The 16,656-nt window shown below is 41.8% G+C and overlaps 1 protein-coding gene across 4 annotated transcripts in view; it reads right to left on the bottom strand.

Moving 5' to 3' along the window:
• Positions 1-16,656, bottom strand: part of PTPRN2 (protein tyrosine phosphatase receptor type N2) — a 1,957,978-nt gene that overhangs the window by 68,910 nt on the left and 1,872,412 nt on the right. The gene's annotated exons all lie outside the window — the stretch shown is intronic.

Genomic DNA, 16,656 nt, shown 5'->3' with positions numbered 1-16,656 from the left:
TGAAAACCCTATAAAGTACAGTTCTACTCAGCACACATGGGGTCACCATGAGTCAGAGTTCACGGGATGGCAACTAACAACAACAGCGATCTAAAAAGAGCTAAATACTTGAGAATACAGGAATTTTATTTTAAAAGGGGAGTTAGAGAAAAGGAGAAAGCAGATGGAGGGAGACAAGAGGAGAAATTCACAAATGGTAACTTACTGACATATAAACGTACCTCAAACAGGCAAAACCATCTGAATTCTGTGGGAAGTCAAGGAGGAAATGCCAGTAAACTGGGGCAGGGACAACAGGCTGAGTCAGCTTTGGAAATGTCAACTCTGGCAAAGCTCACAGTGGAGGGAACCCCCCGAGTCCTCCCTTTGCCCTCTGCTTTCTCTGGAGGATGCCCACTTCTCCCTTCTCTCTGCAAGGTGCCAGGTGAAAACCCAAAGTGGTACCACGTGCTCAGCTTTATAATCCATTGCTCTGGTGAATGTCTTTTTGGTGGCGCACACAACACCTGTATTTTATTTTCTTCTGTGGAAATAAAGACAACCTGAGGCTGGAATGGTAAGAAGCAGGGTTTCCAGCAGGGTGAGCTCTTCACATCTGGTCCAGCCCTCCTGCGTCTCCCTGACAGACTGCCCTGGCTCCCAAAGGAGACGGCTCCCAATTGTGAAAAGAAGTTCATGACAGGCAGTGAATGCACAGACACTTTGCTTCTGTTTGTGCCTCTTTCGTTTCTCTCACAGATTCTATTGACTTTTTTTGTTACAACACATTCCAGTGCTTGGGGAACTTGGTGAGTTCCTTAACTGACTGAACTTGGAAAGTATCACTATTGGAGACCAAAGAATCTGAATTTACTTAAGACTAGGTTGGACGCCATTCCATCAATCTTATTAAAATATTAATATTTTCAGTCACAAAGAGAAATGATACATTTTGGATACCTGCTACGGCATGGAGGAACCTGAAAACATCACGCTGAGTGAAATAAGTCAGACATGGGATGACAAATACTGTATGATTCCACTTGTGTGAAGCTATAATAAACAGATGTACAGAGACAAAAGCAGTTTTAGTGGTGACCGGGGGAAGGGGAGGGACAAATTGGGAGTTCTTGCTTTGTTGTCGTTCGGTGCCATAGAGTCGGTTCCGACTCGTAAAGACCCTGTGCGCAAGACACCGAAACACTGCCCGGTCCTGCACCATCCTCGCAATTGTTGCAATGCTTGAGCCCACTGCTGCAGCCACTGAGTCAATCCACCTCTTTAAAGATCTTTTTCTTTTTGACTGACCTTCTGCTTTACCAAGCATGATGTCCTTCTCCAGGGACTGATCCCTCCTGATAACATGTCCAAAGTATGTGAGACATCCTTGCTTCTAAGGAGCATTCTGGTTGGACTTATTCCAAGACAGATTTGTTCATTCTTTGGCAGTCCATGGCACACTCAATATTCTTTACCAAGACCACAATTCAAAGCCGTCAATTCTTCTTCAGCCTTCCTTATTCATTGTCAAGCTTTCGAATGCATATGAGGCGATCGAAAACACCATAGCTTGGGTCAGGCGCACCCTCGTCCTCAAGGTGACATCTTTGCTTTTCAACACTTTCAAGAGGCCCTTTGCAGCAGATTTGCCAATACAATGCGTCTTCTGATCTCTTGACTGCTGTTTCCATGGCTGTTGATTGTGGATCCAAGTAAAATGAAATCCTTGACAACCTCAATCTTTTCTCCATTTATCATGATGTTGTTATTGGTCCAGTTGGGGGGATTTTTGTTTTCTCCATGTTGAGGTGTAATCTATACTGAAGGTTGTGGTCTTTGATCTTCATTAGTAAGTGCTTCAAGTCCTCTTCACTTTCAGCAAGCAAGGTTGTGTCATCGCATAACGCAGGTTGTTAATGAGTTCTCCTCCAATCCTGATGCCCAGTTCTTCATATAGTGCAGCTTCTCGGATTGTTTGCTCAGCATACAGATTGAATAGGTATGGTGAAAGGATACAACCCTGATGCACACCTTTCCTGATTTTAAACCATTCAGTATCCCCTTGTTCTGTTTGAACAACTGCCTCTGGATCCATGTACAGATTCCTCATGAGCACAATTAAGTGTTCCGGAATTCCCATTCTCTGCAATGTTATCTATAATTTGTTATGATCCACACCGTCAAATGCCTTGGCATAGTCAATAACACACATAAACATCTTACCGGTATTCTCTGCTTTCTGTCAGGATCCATCTGACATCAGCAATGATATCCCTGGTTCCACGTCCTCTTCTAAATCCCGCTTGAGTTTCTGGCAGTTCCCTGCCAATATGCTGCTGCGGCTGCTTTTGACTGATCTTCAGCAAAATTTTGCTTGCGTGTGATAGTAATGTTATTGTCTGATAATTTCTGCACTTGGTAGGATCACCTTTCTTGGGAATAGGCATAGATATGGATCTCTTTCACCTGGTTGGCCAGGTAGCAGTCTTCCAAATTTCTTGGCATAGACGAGTGAGCGAGTCCAGCGCAGCGTCCGTTTGTTGGACCACGTCAGCCGGTGTTCCGTCAGCTCCCGGAGCCTTGTTTCCCCAGTGCTTTCAGTGCAGCGTGGACTTCCTCCCTCAGTATCGCTGGTTCCTGATCATATGTCACCTGCTGAAGTGGCTGAACACCAACTCACTCTTTTTGGTACAGTGATTCCGTGTATTCCTTCCATCTTCTTTTGATGCTTCCTACGTCGTTAAATATTTTCTGTGTAGAATCTTTCAGTATTGCAACTTGTGGTTTGAATTTTTTTTCAGTTCTTTCAGCTTAAGAAATGCTGAGTGTGTTCTTCCCTTTTGGTTTTCTATCTCCAGCTCTTTGCACATCATCCCTATACTTTACTCTGTCTTCTCAAGTCACCCTTTGAAATCTTCTGTTCAGCTCTTTTACTTTATCATTTTTTCCTTTTGCTTTAGCTACTCGATGTTCAAGATCAAGTTTCAGAGTCTCTTCTAACATCCATTTAGGTCTTTTTGTTCCCTCCTGTCTTTTTAATGACCTCTTGCTTTCTTCATGTATGATGTCCTTGATGTCGTTCTACAACTCGTCTGGTCTTCAGTCATTTGTGTTCAACGTGTGAAATCTGCTCTTGAAATGGTCTCTAAATTCAGGTGTGATATACTCAAGGTCATACTTAGGCTCTCGTGGTCTTATTCTAATTTTCTTCCGTGTCAATTTGAACTTGCATTTGAGTAACTGATGGTCTGATCCACAGTCAGGCCCTGGCCTTCTTCTGACTGATGATATTGAGCTTTTCCATTGTTTCTTTCCACAGATACAGTTGATTTGATTCCTCTGTATTCCACCTGGCGAGTTCCATGTGTATAGTCACCATTTATGTTGCTGAAAAAGGGTATTTGCAATGAAGAAGTCGTTGGTCTTGCAAAATTCAATTGTGATCTCCGGCATTGTTTCTATCATGAAGGCCATATTTTCTGACTACCGATCCTTCTTCAAAAGTTTCCAACTTTCACGTTCCAATCACCAGTAATTATCAGTGCAACCTGATTGCATGTTTGATTAATTTCAGACTGCAGAAGTTGATAAAAATCTTCAATTTCTTCATCTTTGGCCCCAGTGTCTGGTGTGTAAATTTGAATAATATTAACTGGTCTTCCTTGTAGGTATATGGATATTATCCCATCACGGATAGCATTGTACTTCAAGATAGATCTTGAAATATTCTTTTTGACGATGAATGCAATGCCATTCCTCTTCAAGTTGTTATTCCCGATATACGATTGTCCAATTCAAAATGGCCAATATCAGTCCATTTCAGCTCCCTAATGCCTAGGATATCAGTGATTATGTGTTCCACTTCATTTTTGATGATTTCCAATTTTCCTAGATTCATATTTCATGCATTCCAGGTTCCGATTATTAATGAATGTTTGTGGCTGTTTCTTCTCACTTTGAGTTGTGCCACATCAGCAAATGAAGGTCCCAAAAGCTTGACTCCATCCACGTCCTTTGAGGAGGCAGCTTTTCCCCAGGTGTCTTTTGAGTGCCTTCCAACCTGGGGGGCTCATCTTCCAGCACTATATCAGACAATGTTCCACTGTTATTCCTAAGGTTTTCACTGGCTAATGCTTTTCAGAAGTAGACTGCCAGGTCCTTCTTCCTAGTGTGTCTTAGTCTGGAAGCTCAGCTGAAACCTGTCCTCCATGGGTGACCCTGCTGCTATCTGAATACCGGTGGCATAGCTTCCAGCATCACAGCAACATGCAAGCCCCCACAATACAACAAACTGACAGACATGTTATTGCTTAAGGGGGCACTAAGTTTCTGTCTGGGGTGATAAAAAGTCTTTTGAAAACAGACAGTGGTATTGATTGCACAGATGGTGAATGTAATTAATGTCACTGAACTGTACACTTAAAATTATTAAAATGGAAAAGTTTTGTTACATATTTTACTACAATAAAATTTAAAACACATTAATCTTAGCTTTTTCAGTAGGATGGATAAGAAACACCTAGCACCTGGAAAAGAGTTTATATGTTACATGATCTATTTATGTGTGGATACATTACATATGCCCAAATGTTGTAGAAATGTTCTAAGGATATTTATGATTGTAGCTGCCAATCCTTCCACAAGCTTTTATTTGTGGTATGAATAATGATAGAAAAATCCCAGGGACTGAATGGCTTTGGGCTCCCGTGAACTTCCTCTTAAAAAAAAAAAAAAAAAAAATTTTTTTTTTTTTTTTAAGGGACTGAAAAATTGGCAGTGGCAGGAAATGAAATAAAATTTACCAGAAAAATTGGTCAACTCGACATCCTAACCCAATTAAAAAAACAAAAAACAACAAAAAAAATGAAGCTCAAGAAGCTCGATTTCACAGTGTGCTGCCACATGGACACATCAGAGCAAGAGACAGAAATTTTACTCAGAAGTAAGTACCCTTTTCTAAAAGGCGGCACTGGGACTATTGTTCCTACCTGCAAGGAACTGTGGAATAAAAGAGCAGGACTTCTAGATGCTTCCAGAGGGGCTCCCAGGAGCCCAGCCTTATTATAAATATTTTCAATACAGACAGCTTTAGGCACTTGTGAGAGCAACAACCGGGGACTGCTCCTGATTGTCTGAAAAACCTTTACAAAGAGCAGGGTCACCAGCAAAAGAGAGGGGAATGAGGGGATGGGGAAGAAGAATTACAGCTTGCAATTTCCTGGCTTCGGGAGTTGCAGGTTTTGAATGTGTTAAATGCGGCCAGAGACAAACTGTCCCTCCTTGTGGGCTGAACAGGCACTTAGAGAAAGCCCTGGCTTTAGAAAGCAGGCTGCTTGGCTGGTCTCCTGACAACCGGGCTGCGGGGCATTGCTCTGCAGACAATAAGCCAAGAGATGGCGGCTGGTGCTTTCACTGGGGTTTAGTAAATAAGTGTCAGCTGAACCTTCTAATCAAAAAATTAAGAAAATGTTTAACAAGTTTAAGAATCTGACTGAAGTAAAAATGCAACTTCAGAGTAGGGTATTCTGAACGGTAGAGGGGGGCATCTGTCCTGAGCATCTGAGACTAAACACGTACTGCTGATTTAACTAGATGGGGACCCACACAATTTCTAGCTATCTCTTGTTGGAGAAGTATTTTATTAGTTGCATTTGTTTCCCCTTCTCTAACCCTTTTAAAGGTGGGATTGAGTTCTTGGGTGGTGTAAACGTTAACATGCTTGGCTGCTAACTGGAAGGCAGGTGGTTGGAGTCCAACCAGAGGAACCTACTTCTGAAAAATCTGCCACTGAAAACCTTGTGGCACAGAATTCTACTCTAACACACATGGGGTCCCCTAAGTAGGGATCAACTCGAGAGCAACTGGTTTGTTCTGAGTCTAGGACAGAATTTCAAAAACTGTCTAGTTCTTCTACCCTTCCTCTCCTATATCTGATCTTGCAGCAACAGGTTGATTCTAAAATTAACAGTGAAGTTACTTGGTTTGTAATATTGGACCACTTTGAGCCTCAGTTCGAAATAACTAGAGATATCCTGGAAGGGTCAGAGTGGTGCTTGCGAGGGTCTAGTGGAGGGTAGAATCATATAACAGGGGTTGCGATGACTTCATCTGGCTGGACAAATCTTTTCACTCTTTCGTGAGTCACTCTTCCTGTTCATCAAATGGGCCAACGGACCGATCTTGTTTTTTGAGATGTTACGAGAGCCAGTGACAGGCTGACATCAACTTCTCTTGAAAGGCCAAGTTTAGTATGGTTGCCTTCATCCTTAACCATGCAAAGGGAGGGCAGCATGGCGTGGTAGGTTTAGGAGATTCACGCAAGGTCAAAAAGCAAGTCGGGGGTGAAGCCAGGGCCAGAGTTTATGAGCACAGAATTCTCTCTCTCACTTATGCTCAATTTCTGGAACAGTGCTCCTTCCTATTCCCAGTATGAAACATACACACCCACTTCTCTTAGGAGCAAATCTAACACAATGAACTGAACCTCCAGGCAAGAATTTATAATAACCTAGATACTTACATTTCCATTAAGAAGCAGGAGCACTCTTCAAAAACTTAGTCTGAGAACACAGTTAGAAACCAGGGAGACATGAAAATTCAAGTGGCTTCTTTCTTTCTGGATCTGGCCCTATAACTTTTTGAGTTATTTTTTCCTAGTAAAATATACAGTCAGACATTTTATCAGGAAGAAAAGGAGAAAACATTATGCCAACAAGAAATTTGTTTAACTAGCACACTGTGTGTTTTCCCTTTTCTGGATTCCTCAAGCATTTATCATGTATTAGTGCCTTGTTTAAGGATATTCCACATTTCTCTAATACTCTATAGTTTCTAAAAGTGGTTTCACATATATCGTCTTCATTCTTCCTGAACACTGTGACATGGATAGGAGAGGTACTGTTTTCCCATTTTAAGAGTTGAAGAAACTAGCCCCAGAAGGATCAAATAATATACTTGATGAAGGCCATATAGTCAGCAGGTAAGAGCAGGTTTAAATTCCATCTCTGCCATTGAGTTGACTCTGGCCATTGTTGACCCCATGTGTGTCAAGTAGAACTGCACTCCATAGAGTTTTCGGGAACAGATCACCAGGCTGTTCTTCTGAGGTACCTTTCGGTGCATTCAAACCTCCAACCTTTTGGTTAGCATCTGAGTGTGTTAACCACTGCGCTACCCAGGGACTCCTTGCCACTTACTGACAAAAAAAAAAAATTAAGCCAGTTACCATTAGGTCGATGGTCACGACTTACTAGCCAGGGGATGTTTAGGTAAATTACTCAATATTTTAAGCTGTCATCCAAAATGTAGGATAAAAATATTTTGACCTGATAAAAAAAAAAAAATGGCATATATATATAGTACTCACTGCAATGCCTGGATATGGCAAAGAATTTAGCAGCAAGTTAAGATTACAGATGGGCCCATACTTTATTGAGTAAAATTCATTTGAATTGATAAAACTTATTCACGGTACATTGCGTTGTCAGTAAATATAAAATGATGCTCATAAATGCCAAAAAAGAAACAAGTTCCCAAACTTCTTCTTGATTGTTGTTAGGGCAAAGAACCTTGAAGACACCCAAACTACGGCACTTTGAGGGACGCTAAAACTGCATCATAAATTGACTGATCCCAACACTTGTTATAATCTAGGTCCTTGTCATGGTCCATGAGAACACATATAAGGTAAGTACATGCAGGCCTTCCTTGCCCATGTTATCCTGCAACATGGATTCCTGAGGATAGTACTTGCTCAGGATTTTTGATGATGCTATTCATAGTGTTTAAGTAATCTGATGGGTCAGTAATCTTCACATCACTAGCGGATGAATTCTCTCATGTTGCAGGTTTCTAACATGAGTTAGGGCAGCTGGAGAAGTCACTGGTCAACACCGGTACCTGATGAGGGAATTTCCTTATCCAAGTGGACTGCCAAATGTTCTCTTGGGGCTCTCCAGCTGTCTCAATTTTCTGTTAAGATTTAGATGAAATCATCTAAACCTGCAGGATGGCATGTTTTTATTTTATTTTGATGATATTTTAAGTGGAAATGTGGGTTGATTCAGGGGAGAGTCCAGTACTTTGTTCCTTGAATGTCAAGAACCTAGGTCTTTCATGGGGGACTGAGGCACTGTGATATGATCAACATGTGGCTGGGCTACACCCAGGGTACCTTTCACTTATTGAAGGATGGAAAATGGTGTAAGTGACTACAAGTTCCCTTCCCAGTCTCATGTGGTCCATTGACGGTTTAATATATTACAAACACATACCCTGAAATTGTCATCAAAATACCAGATCAAATGCTGCTGTAATGATTTTACCCCATCACACATGGAAATGGCTTTATTTATTTGGACTTGTCATAGTTTAGGTAAAACAGTAAATGACTGCACCATGTTTGTTTCAAGGCTAAGAAGAGACTAAATAGACTTTGCATTTCTTTGCAGATCCAGGAGCTAGAAGACAAGCAACAGCGTGATGTAAAACGTCTTGCTCTGAGGAGCTAAGTCCTCTCTACAAGAAAAGATAGCTCTGACTTCTTTCTATAAGCTTTCCTTCTTTATTAAGTCAGCGTGCAGCATGGAATCTGGCCTCGTCCAAAAAGAAGTCGCAGCCTCCTGGGAGGAAGCCTCTAAACCCTTGGAATTTCCTGACTGACAGGAGTGTCTTAGTATTTAGGGTGGGCCTCTTGGACCACATCTGATAATTTATGCTAACAAAGTGACTTATCGTAGGCACTCGGGCCACAAGAGATCAGCCCAGCCTTCTGGGGGGTGGGGCTGAAGACTGAGTTCAGTCATGTGGACAATCGATCAATCACTCCTATCTACTTAATGACCCCCAACAAAATCTGTGGACACCAAAGCTCCAGGGACATTCCCAGGTTGGCAATACTCCACGCATACTGTCACACATTAACCCTGGGAGAATGACACATCCTTTAATGGATGTTTTGTGTTTGGAACCACCTCTAAGCGTCTCTTACTTTGGCTGATTTTCAATATCCTTTTTTTCCCTGTAATAAACATAACGGTGAGACTGTAACAGGCTTCAGTGAGTTCTGAGAGTCTAGCAAATTACTGAAACCGAGGGGGGTTTTGGGAAACCCCTGAACTTGAAGTTGGCATCAGAAGTGAGAGGGGTATCGTGCCGACTCTTTCCTCTAATTTTGTAGTTGGACCCTAACTCCTTGTGCTAGTTCAAAAGTCTTGTGCAGACTTGGCAGCCTGTGGACTGTGCCCTCAGATTCTGCAGTTTGGCCAACTCTAAGGAGTCAGTAAATAGGAAACTGTTCTGTTTTTAAGCCTTTCAGAAACTCCCAGCTCAAACTGTAAAGATCATCAAACATTTAAGTGGAAAAGTAATAGACTTCTGTTCAGGGCCTCCTTAGATCATAACGTAATGTTGCATTTGAACAAACTGAAGCAGACTGAGATCACATATCCAGAAAGCCCTCCTACATCCAAAGACAGTCACAGGCAACATAGAATGAGACCTGTTACAGCTCACTGTCCAGGAAGCACACTACCTACTGATGAGCAGTCAAAGAAACTCAGAAGGCCATGTTTCACTCCCCAGCACCCAAGGGCCTACCCTGCTTCCCAGATCATCTACACTGAACAATTTCACATTTTTCACCACATCAAAGATTCTGCTTCTAGGTATGGCTGGCATCTGTCTCTCTCCCAACCCCACAGCACTTTCCTACAGAATCAAAGCCTCTTTTCAAATTTACAATTCCTGATGGGGACAGACTGCCCAGTGAGGAAGGTAAACACGGGCTTACTTGTGCTTATTTACTAATCTGTAGTGAACGATTTCATTACAGATCAGGAAGTAAGCACAAATAAACCTGTGCTTACCTTGATTACTGGGTAATCCTCTGCCAGGACCAAACACACCAAAAGCAGCTCTCATAGAGTAGAGATGTTAGCCTGAAATCTGGGGGCCACAAGGCTTGGTCTTGTGTCTAGTTTCTTAAATTGTTTGACCAGAATCTCCTTCATATCTCTCAAACAGCAATCCCTAAATAGGATTATCAGCTTGTCTGGTAGGTGAATGGCTGTGTGGGTAGGCTATAAGGGCCTAGAGCACAGCAGGATTACCGTCCTCTAGGCAATATTAACTGCATAATAATCTCACCACTGTATATCCACATAGAAAAAGGAATACTCAAGGCAGGACGTGTGCACTGCGCAGAGAGGAAGGAAGAATCAACTCCCAATGTTCTCAGGTTGCTGTGGCCTGGCAAAACCCAGCACGAGCCACTGAAACATCTTGGAGACACATGAGGTCAGGTTACTTCCGTTCTCATTTTGCTTTCTCTCTCCTTACTTGTCTGTTCTTTATCCTGTTATTTAACCTCAAGTAGGTTTTAGTTTCATCATCTCTTAAATGAAGGGGTTTACGTAGATGATCTAAAAGGTGTCATCAGTTACAAAAATTGGGATTCTATGAGAAAATCATCAAATAGACATGAGGCATCGGGCAAAGGATGCCTTCTGAGCACAGGCGGCACGCAGATGGACTGAGAAAGGAGACGTAGCACTGCCAGGAACTGCACACAGCCCCTTAGGTGACTGACGGGCACGTGCTATTTGAAAATAGCAACTACCTGGGTATTAATCTTACAGTCACATCAGTGCAGAGAGGTGACACCAAAGAGTGTCGTCTCAAATGCAGAGGGCAAGATGATGAATGGAGGCGAGTATGGTAAGGTTGCTTTCAGGAATTTTGAGGCACACACATCAGAACAATTCTGCATAATAAGAGCAGAGATAGCAACCAAGCAAAACCACGCCATCTGTATCATTCTATTGAGAGACCATCAATCAACACACATTTATTATGAATCTACTCTGCACAGAACTGTGATACGCTCCATGGCTCCTCTAAAGAAGTACAAGGATGATAAGAATGTACCTACCTCCAAGGCGCTTAAACTCTATGTGGGTAGGCAACCCATTCACACATTTAAAAAGATAGATAACATTTTGTATTTTATTGAGAACACATGCTGTCACCAGAAAAAAAAAAAAAAAACAAAACACTCTGCTGACTGAGGAAACTGAAGACTTTTTAGGGATGGGAGGGTGGAGAGAAGGTGTCATCTTCCAACTGAAGGTTATGACATTGCTCTTACTGAAAAGAAAAAATTATACAAGATTGGGAAGGGGTGTAGTAGCACTCTAAGCCTAGGAGGTGGATACTGTGTGGAAAGTCACAAAGTAGAGAGGGAAGCATGGTGATGGCATTTAGGTCATGATAAAAGGAGACAGAGAGAAGTCCCATTGTTGACAAAGTGCAGTATACCTTTTACCTTCTACGGGACATGGTCCAGAAGTTTACTAAATCCCTAAACTCTCAACTACTACCTCAGCATACAATCCCTCCTACTCCCATCAGATGCAACAAGGATAATTGGAACAGTCAGGTTATCACTTTAGGTCCATACAAAGTCAATACACACAGGCCTAAAGCGTTTCTAAGCTATATTCTGCAGTAAGAAGAACTTTCTTAGACTGCTTCGCTTTTTCTTCATCTCCATCACAAGCACCAGCAGCTGACCTTCTTTCCAGCTCCGTTTTCCATGTTGAAACAAACAAACAAAAAATTATCATCAGTTTCTGGTAGTTACTGCTGAAATGATCATGTGTGGAGAACAAAACAGCCATGTTCAGGAGCAGATCCTGAGTGGACGCCCAGGTTCATCTGCCGGCTGAATGCCTCCTTCCCCATCTCCCAGGGCGCACCACAGCCCCGCTGTCAGGGCCCTCTCACTGCTGCAGCAAATTACCACATGCCTAGTGGCTTAAAAAACACAAACTTATCATCTCATAGTTCTGTATGTCTCAAGTCCAGAATGGGTCTTACTGAGCTAAAATCAAGGCACCAGCAGGACCTGTTCCTTCTGAAAGCCCTAGGGGAGATCTATTTCCTTGCCCTTTCCAGCTTCTAGAGGCTGCCTATATTCCTTGGGTCATGGCCTCTTCTCCCATCTTCAAAGACAGGAACAGGAGGTGGAATTCTTCTCACATTGCATCACTCCGATCTTCTCTTCTGCCTCCCTCTTCCACATTTTATGATTACATTGTGATTACATTGAGCCCACATGGATAATCTGGGATAATCTCTCTAATTTAAGGTCAGTTGATTATGTCCATCTGTTACCTCTGTTATCCTTTACCAAGTAACGTATTGTTTTCATAGATTCCAGGGAGTAGGACGTGCCACCTTTAAGGGCCATCATTCTGTTTACCACACTCAGCAAGCCTCTCACAAATAGCACACATTGACTCAAGGAGCCCAGAATTCTACTGCCTGTCACAGACCACACGGCCACGTGGATCATGCTTTCCAGATTCAGGCTGGAGAACACCACAGCCGGGAGGTATATGTTGATGGAAGTCCACAACCAACTGGAGATCTTTGGAGGCCTCATTCTGCTAAAAGGTATAACTGCTCCACAGGCAAATCAAAATGAACAATTAGAAAAGGCAGAAAGAAGAATAAGAAAAATAAGAAGAGAAAGTGGGGGAAAGGAATAGGAGGCACAGCTGATAAATTCCAATTTACTTTTCTAAAAAGCTCTATTACATTTTGGAAGCTGAAGGAAGAAATTCGTACAACTGTGAATTAATACGCAAACAATTGCTAAAGTGATGACAGCCTCGGAAGAAAAGTGCCAAAATCATCTTAAGAAACAGAATGCTGGGTATTTAATATATAACGAGATGATAAGAATTTGGCTCCAGAGTGTCTAGAGGGGAGCCCAGCCAAACAGAGATGAGAAACTAAAAATCAGAGTTCTGATAATACAATTATAAATAATCCCTTGTAAGAAAGGAAAAAACAGACATCGGAAGAAACTAATGCAGTTCAAAATTTCAAAGGACGTGTATAAAATATGTAACACGTACGGAGGACATGTAACCAAGGATAAATACAAAATAGGGGTGCAAACTCCATAAGAAAAACATCAGTAAATCTCACATCCAGAATGGGTTGATGGTACAGAATACATGGGGGGTGTTGACCGGTCTTTTTGGCTGTGTTTGGAAAAACCAAAAGACCATCTCAACTATAAAACTGCCATCAGCGCAGATGAAATATTTCTAATAGATAGCAAAGAGAAAAATTACTCAATTACTAGTTTGCCTTTGTTATCTCTATTGAAAAGAATGCTTTTTCAAACTAGAAAGAATGGAGAAAGATAGTTAATAGAGAGTTGGACCAAGATGAGAGAGCCAGTCACTGTCAAGGTCTGGTGGCCCTGTCTCGTGACCTCTGTAGCAGGCTGTCGTCCAGGTTGCAGGTGAGGCCACAGAAGCTCAGCTGGTCAACTTCACTGCAAGATCATGGAGGTCCAGGAGGTCCAGAGAAATGCGAGGCTCTGATTTACAAAAGGGGGAGATAGGGAGGAGGCAGGGCCAAAAGGTGGAATAGCCAGATGCTTCCGGTGACTCCTCTTAAAACAAAGAACAGAAAAATCCAGTGAAACGATTATATTTATGACAAGCTAGGAGCCCTGAACATCAAAGGCAAAGTTAGAAAATGGACTGAGTGGCAGGGGGAGTGAGAGATGGTTCAGAAGGGGAGAGGAGTTGCCGGACCTTAATCGCTGGGATCCCTCAGGTACCACCAGGAGTGGCTGTGGCAGGCTGGTCATAGCATTCGGCCGCAGTTTTCTCCAGCAGAAGTGGCCACCTGCACAGCCTACTCACACCTCCGGAACCAGAGGAGAAACATGCTCTTGGCAAAAGCTAAGTACTTGCGTACATTTTACCGCATCCCCCAACCCCAAGCCAGCTTCAGTGGTTGTCAATTTCCCTGGGCCTCAGATAGGCCTATTTGAGCGCCCTGAGCCATGCTCCCGGACTTGGAGAAGGAATAAATTCACAACAGGGAGATAAGATAATTTGCCAGCTCCACTAACCTGTGGAGCTCAGGACAGAAGTGGCTCCTGCACAGACATAAATGGTCCATGGACTTTGAATACCTTTCCCCCCTGCACGGACCTGTGTGCGCCTATATCAGGAGCATAGCCCCTTGCTGGCAGACTGCAACTCTTTAAGCTCTGCGGTGGAGAGGTGGGTATTTGATGTTTGACACTGCTTTGCCTATTAAACAGGGTCCTCACCTACCCACATCAGGGGTCTAAGGACTGGTGGCTCCACTCAGGTTGCCCAGCCACCCACGACAGGGGTCCAAGGATAACTGGTACCTTCCAGCCCTTACAAGCTAAAGCACTGGGTGCCCATGATCCATCTGCAGAACCCACCCTCCTGTACGCTCTAGGGAACAGGGACACGCTTTCCTCAGAGACACTCAGGGAATGGTTCTCAGCCCCTTACCTTGTTCAGAGAGTGACCCCCTGCTGCAACCAGATACCAGCACCTACAACAAATACCCCTGCCCCTCTAAGACTGTAGGACAGAGCCTTTACCACACACTTGATGACCAGCTACCTGGACACCTGAGCTGGATCCACACAAGAAAAGTGAATGGACCTGATAACAGGACCTGATAAGCTCATGTACCTGATAACAGTTCTAGCCATCTGGTGACAGGACGTCAGAGCTCCAAAGGCAAAAATAATCAAGCTAGCTTGGTCAAGAAACACATGTGGGCATATCAAAACAAAACAAAGCAAGAAACTAGGATACAGTAAGAAAAAAACATAAAACAAACTAATACAATAACTTATAGATGGCTCGGAGACTACAGCCAATATCAAACCAACCATGATCGCTTCAACAAGCTCTCAGAACAGAGAATTAAAGGATCTACTGGATGAAGGTGCGTTCCTGGAACTACCAGACGCAGAATTCAAAAGATTAATACACAGAACTCTTCAAGACGTCAGGAAGGAGATCAGGCAATATGCAGAACGAGCCAAGGAACACACAGATAAAACAGTTGAAGAAATTAAAAAGGATATTCGAGAACATACAGAAAAAATTAATAAGCTGCAAGAATCCATACTGAGACAGGAATCAGAAATTCAGAAGATTAACAATAAAATTACAGAATTAGACAACTCGATAGAAAGTCAGAGGAGCAGAATTGAGTAAGTTGAAGGCAGGATTGGTGACCTTGAAGATAAAGCACTTGGGACCAATGTACTTGAAGAAAAATCATATAAAGGAATTAAAAAAAAATGAACAAACTTTATGAATCATGTGGGACACTATCAAGAGAAATAACCTACGAGTGATTGGAATACCAGAACAGGGAGGGATAACAGAAAAGACAGAGAGAATTGTTGAAGATTTGTTGCCAGAAAATTTCTCTGATAACGTGAAAGATGAGAAGACATTAATCCAAGATGCTCATCGAACTCCACATAAGGTAGATTTTAAAAGAAAGTCACCAAGACATATCATAATCAAACTTGCCAAAACCAAAGATAAAGAAAGAATTTTAAGAGCAGCTATGGATAAACAAAAAGTCACCTACAAAGGACACTCAATAAGAACAAACTCAGACTACTTGGCAGAAACCATGCAGGCAAGAAGGCAATGGGATGACTTACATAAAGCATTGAAGGAAAAAAATTGCCAGCCAAGAATCATATATCCAGCAAAACTGTCTCTCAAATATGAAGGTGAAATTAGGACATTTCCAGATAAAAAGAAGTTTAGAGAATTTGCAAAAACCAAACCAAAAGTACAAGAAATACTAAAGGGAGTTCTTTGGTTAGAAAATCAATAATATCAGGTATCAACCCAAGACTAGAACACTGGACAGAGCGATCAGATGTTAACCCAATGAGGGAAATTACAAAAATAAATCAAGATAAAAAAAAAAAAAACAACACTCAAAAAAGGGAAACAGCAATGTCATTATGTAAAAGAACACATTAAAATGATAAAGAAAGACTAAGAAAGGTAGTCAGAGATCTTTCATATGGAGAGGAAGACAAGGTGATATAAAGAAATAAAAGTTAGGTTTAAACTTGGAAAAATAGGGGTAAATATTAAGGTAACCACAAAACAGACTAAAAATCCTACTCATCAATATAAAATACAAGAAAAAAATAGAAACTCAGCAGAAACAAAATCAACAACAACGAAGAGGAAAAGGCAATATATAAAGATAAGCTACTCAGCACAAAAAATTAAGTGGGAAAAAGAAACTGTCAACAACACACAAAAAAAGACATCGAAATAATAGCAAGAAACTCATACCTACCCATAATTAAGCTGAATGTAAATGGACAAAATGCACCAGTAAAGAGACAGACAGTGGCAGAATGGATAAAAAAACACGATCCATCTATAGGCTGCCTACAAGAAACACACCTTAGACTTAGAGACACAAACTAAAACTCAAAGGATGGAAAAAATATGTCAAACAAACAACAATAAAAAACGAGCAGATGTGGCAATATTAATTTCTGACAAAATAGACTAAAGTTAAATGCACCAAAATGGATAAGGAAGAGCACCATATAATGATTAAAGGGAGTATATACCAGGAGGATAGAACCTTATTAAATATTTATGCACACAATGACAGGGCTGCAAGATATATAACACAAACTCTAACAGCATTGAAAAGTGAGATAGACAACTCCACAATTACATTAGGAGACTTCAATACACCATATTTAGTGAAGGACAGGACATCCAGAAAGAAGCTCAATAAAGACATGGAAGATCCAAATGCCAC

The sequence above is a fragment of the Elephas maximus genome, chromosome 20 (assembly GCF_024166365.1).
Source record: "Elephas maximus indicus isolate mEleMax1 chromosome 20, mEleMax1 primary haplotype, whole genome shotgun sequence".
Lineage (NCBI taxonomy): Eukaryota > Metazoa > Chordata > Mammalia > Proboscidea > Elephantidae > Elephas > Elephas maximus.
Note: the sequence above shows the minus strand (reverse complement) of the source record. Positions and strands in the feature narration are given on the sequence as shown.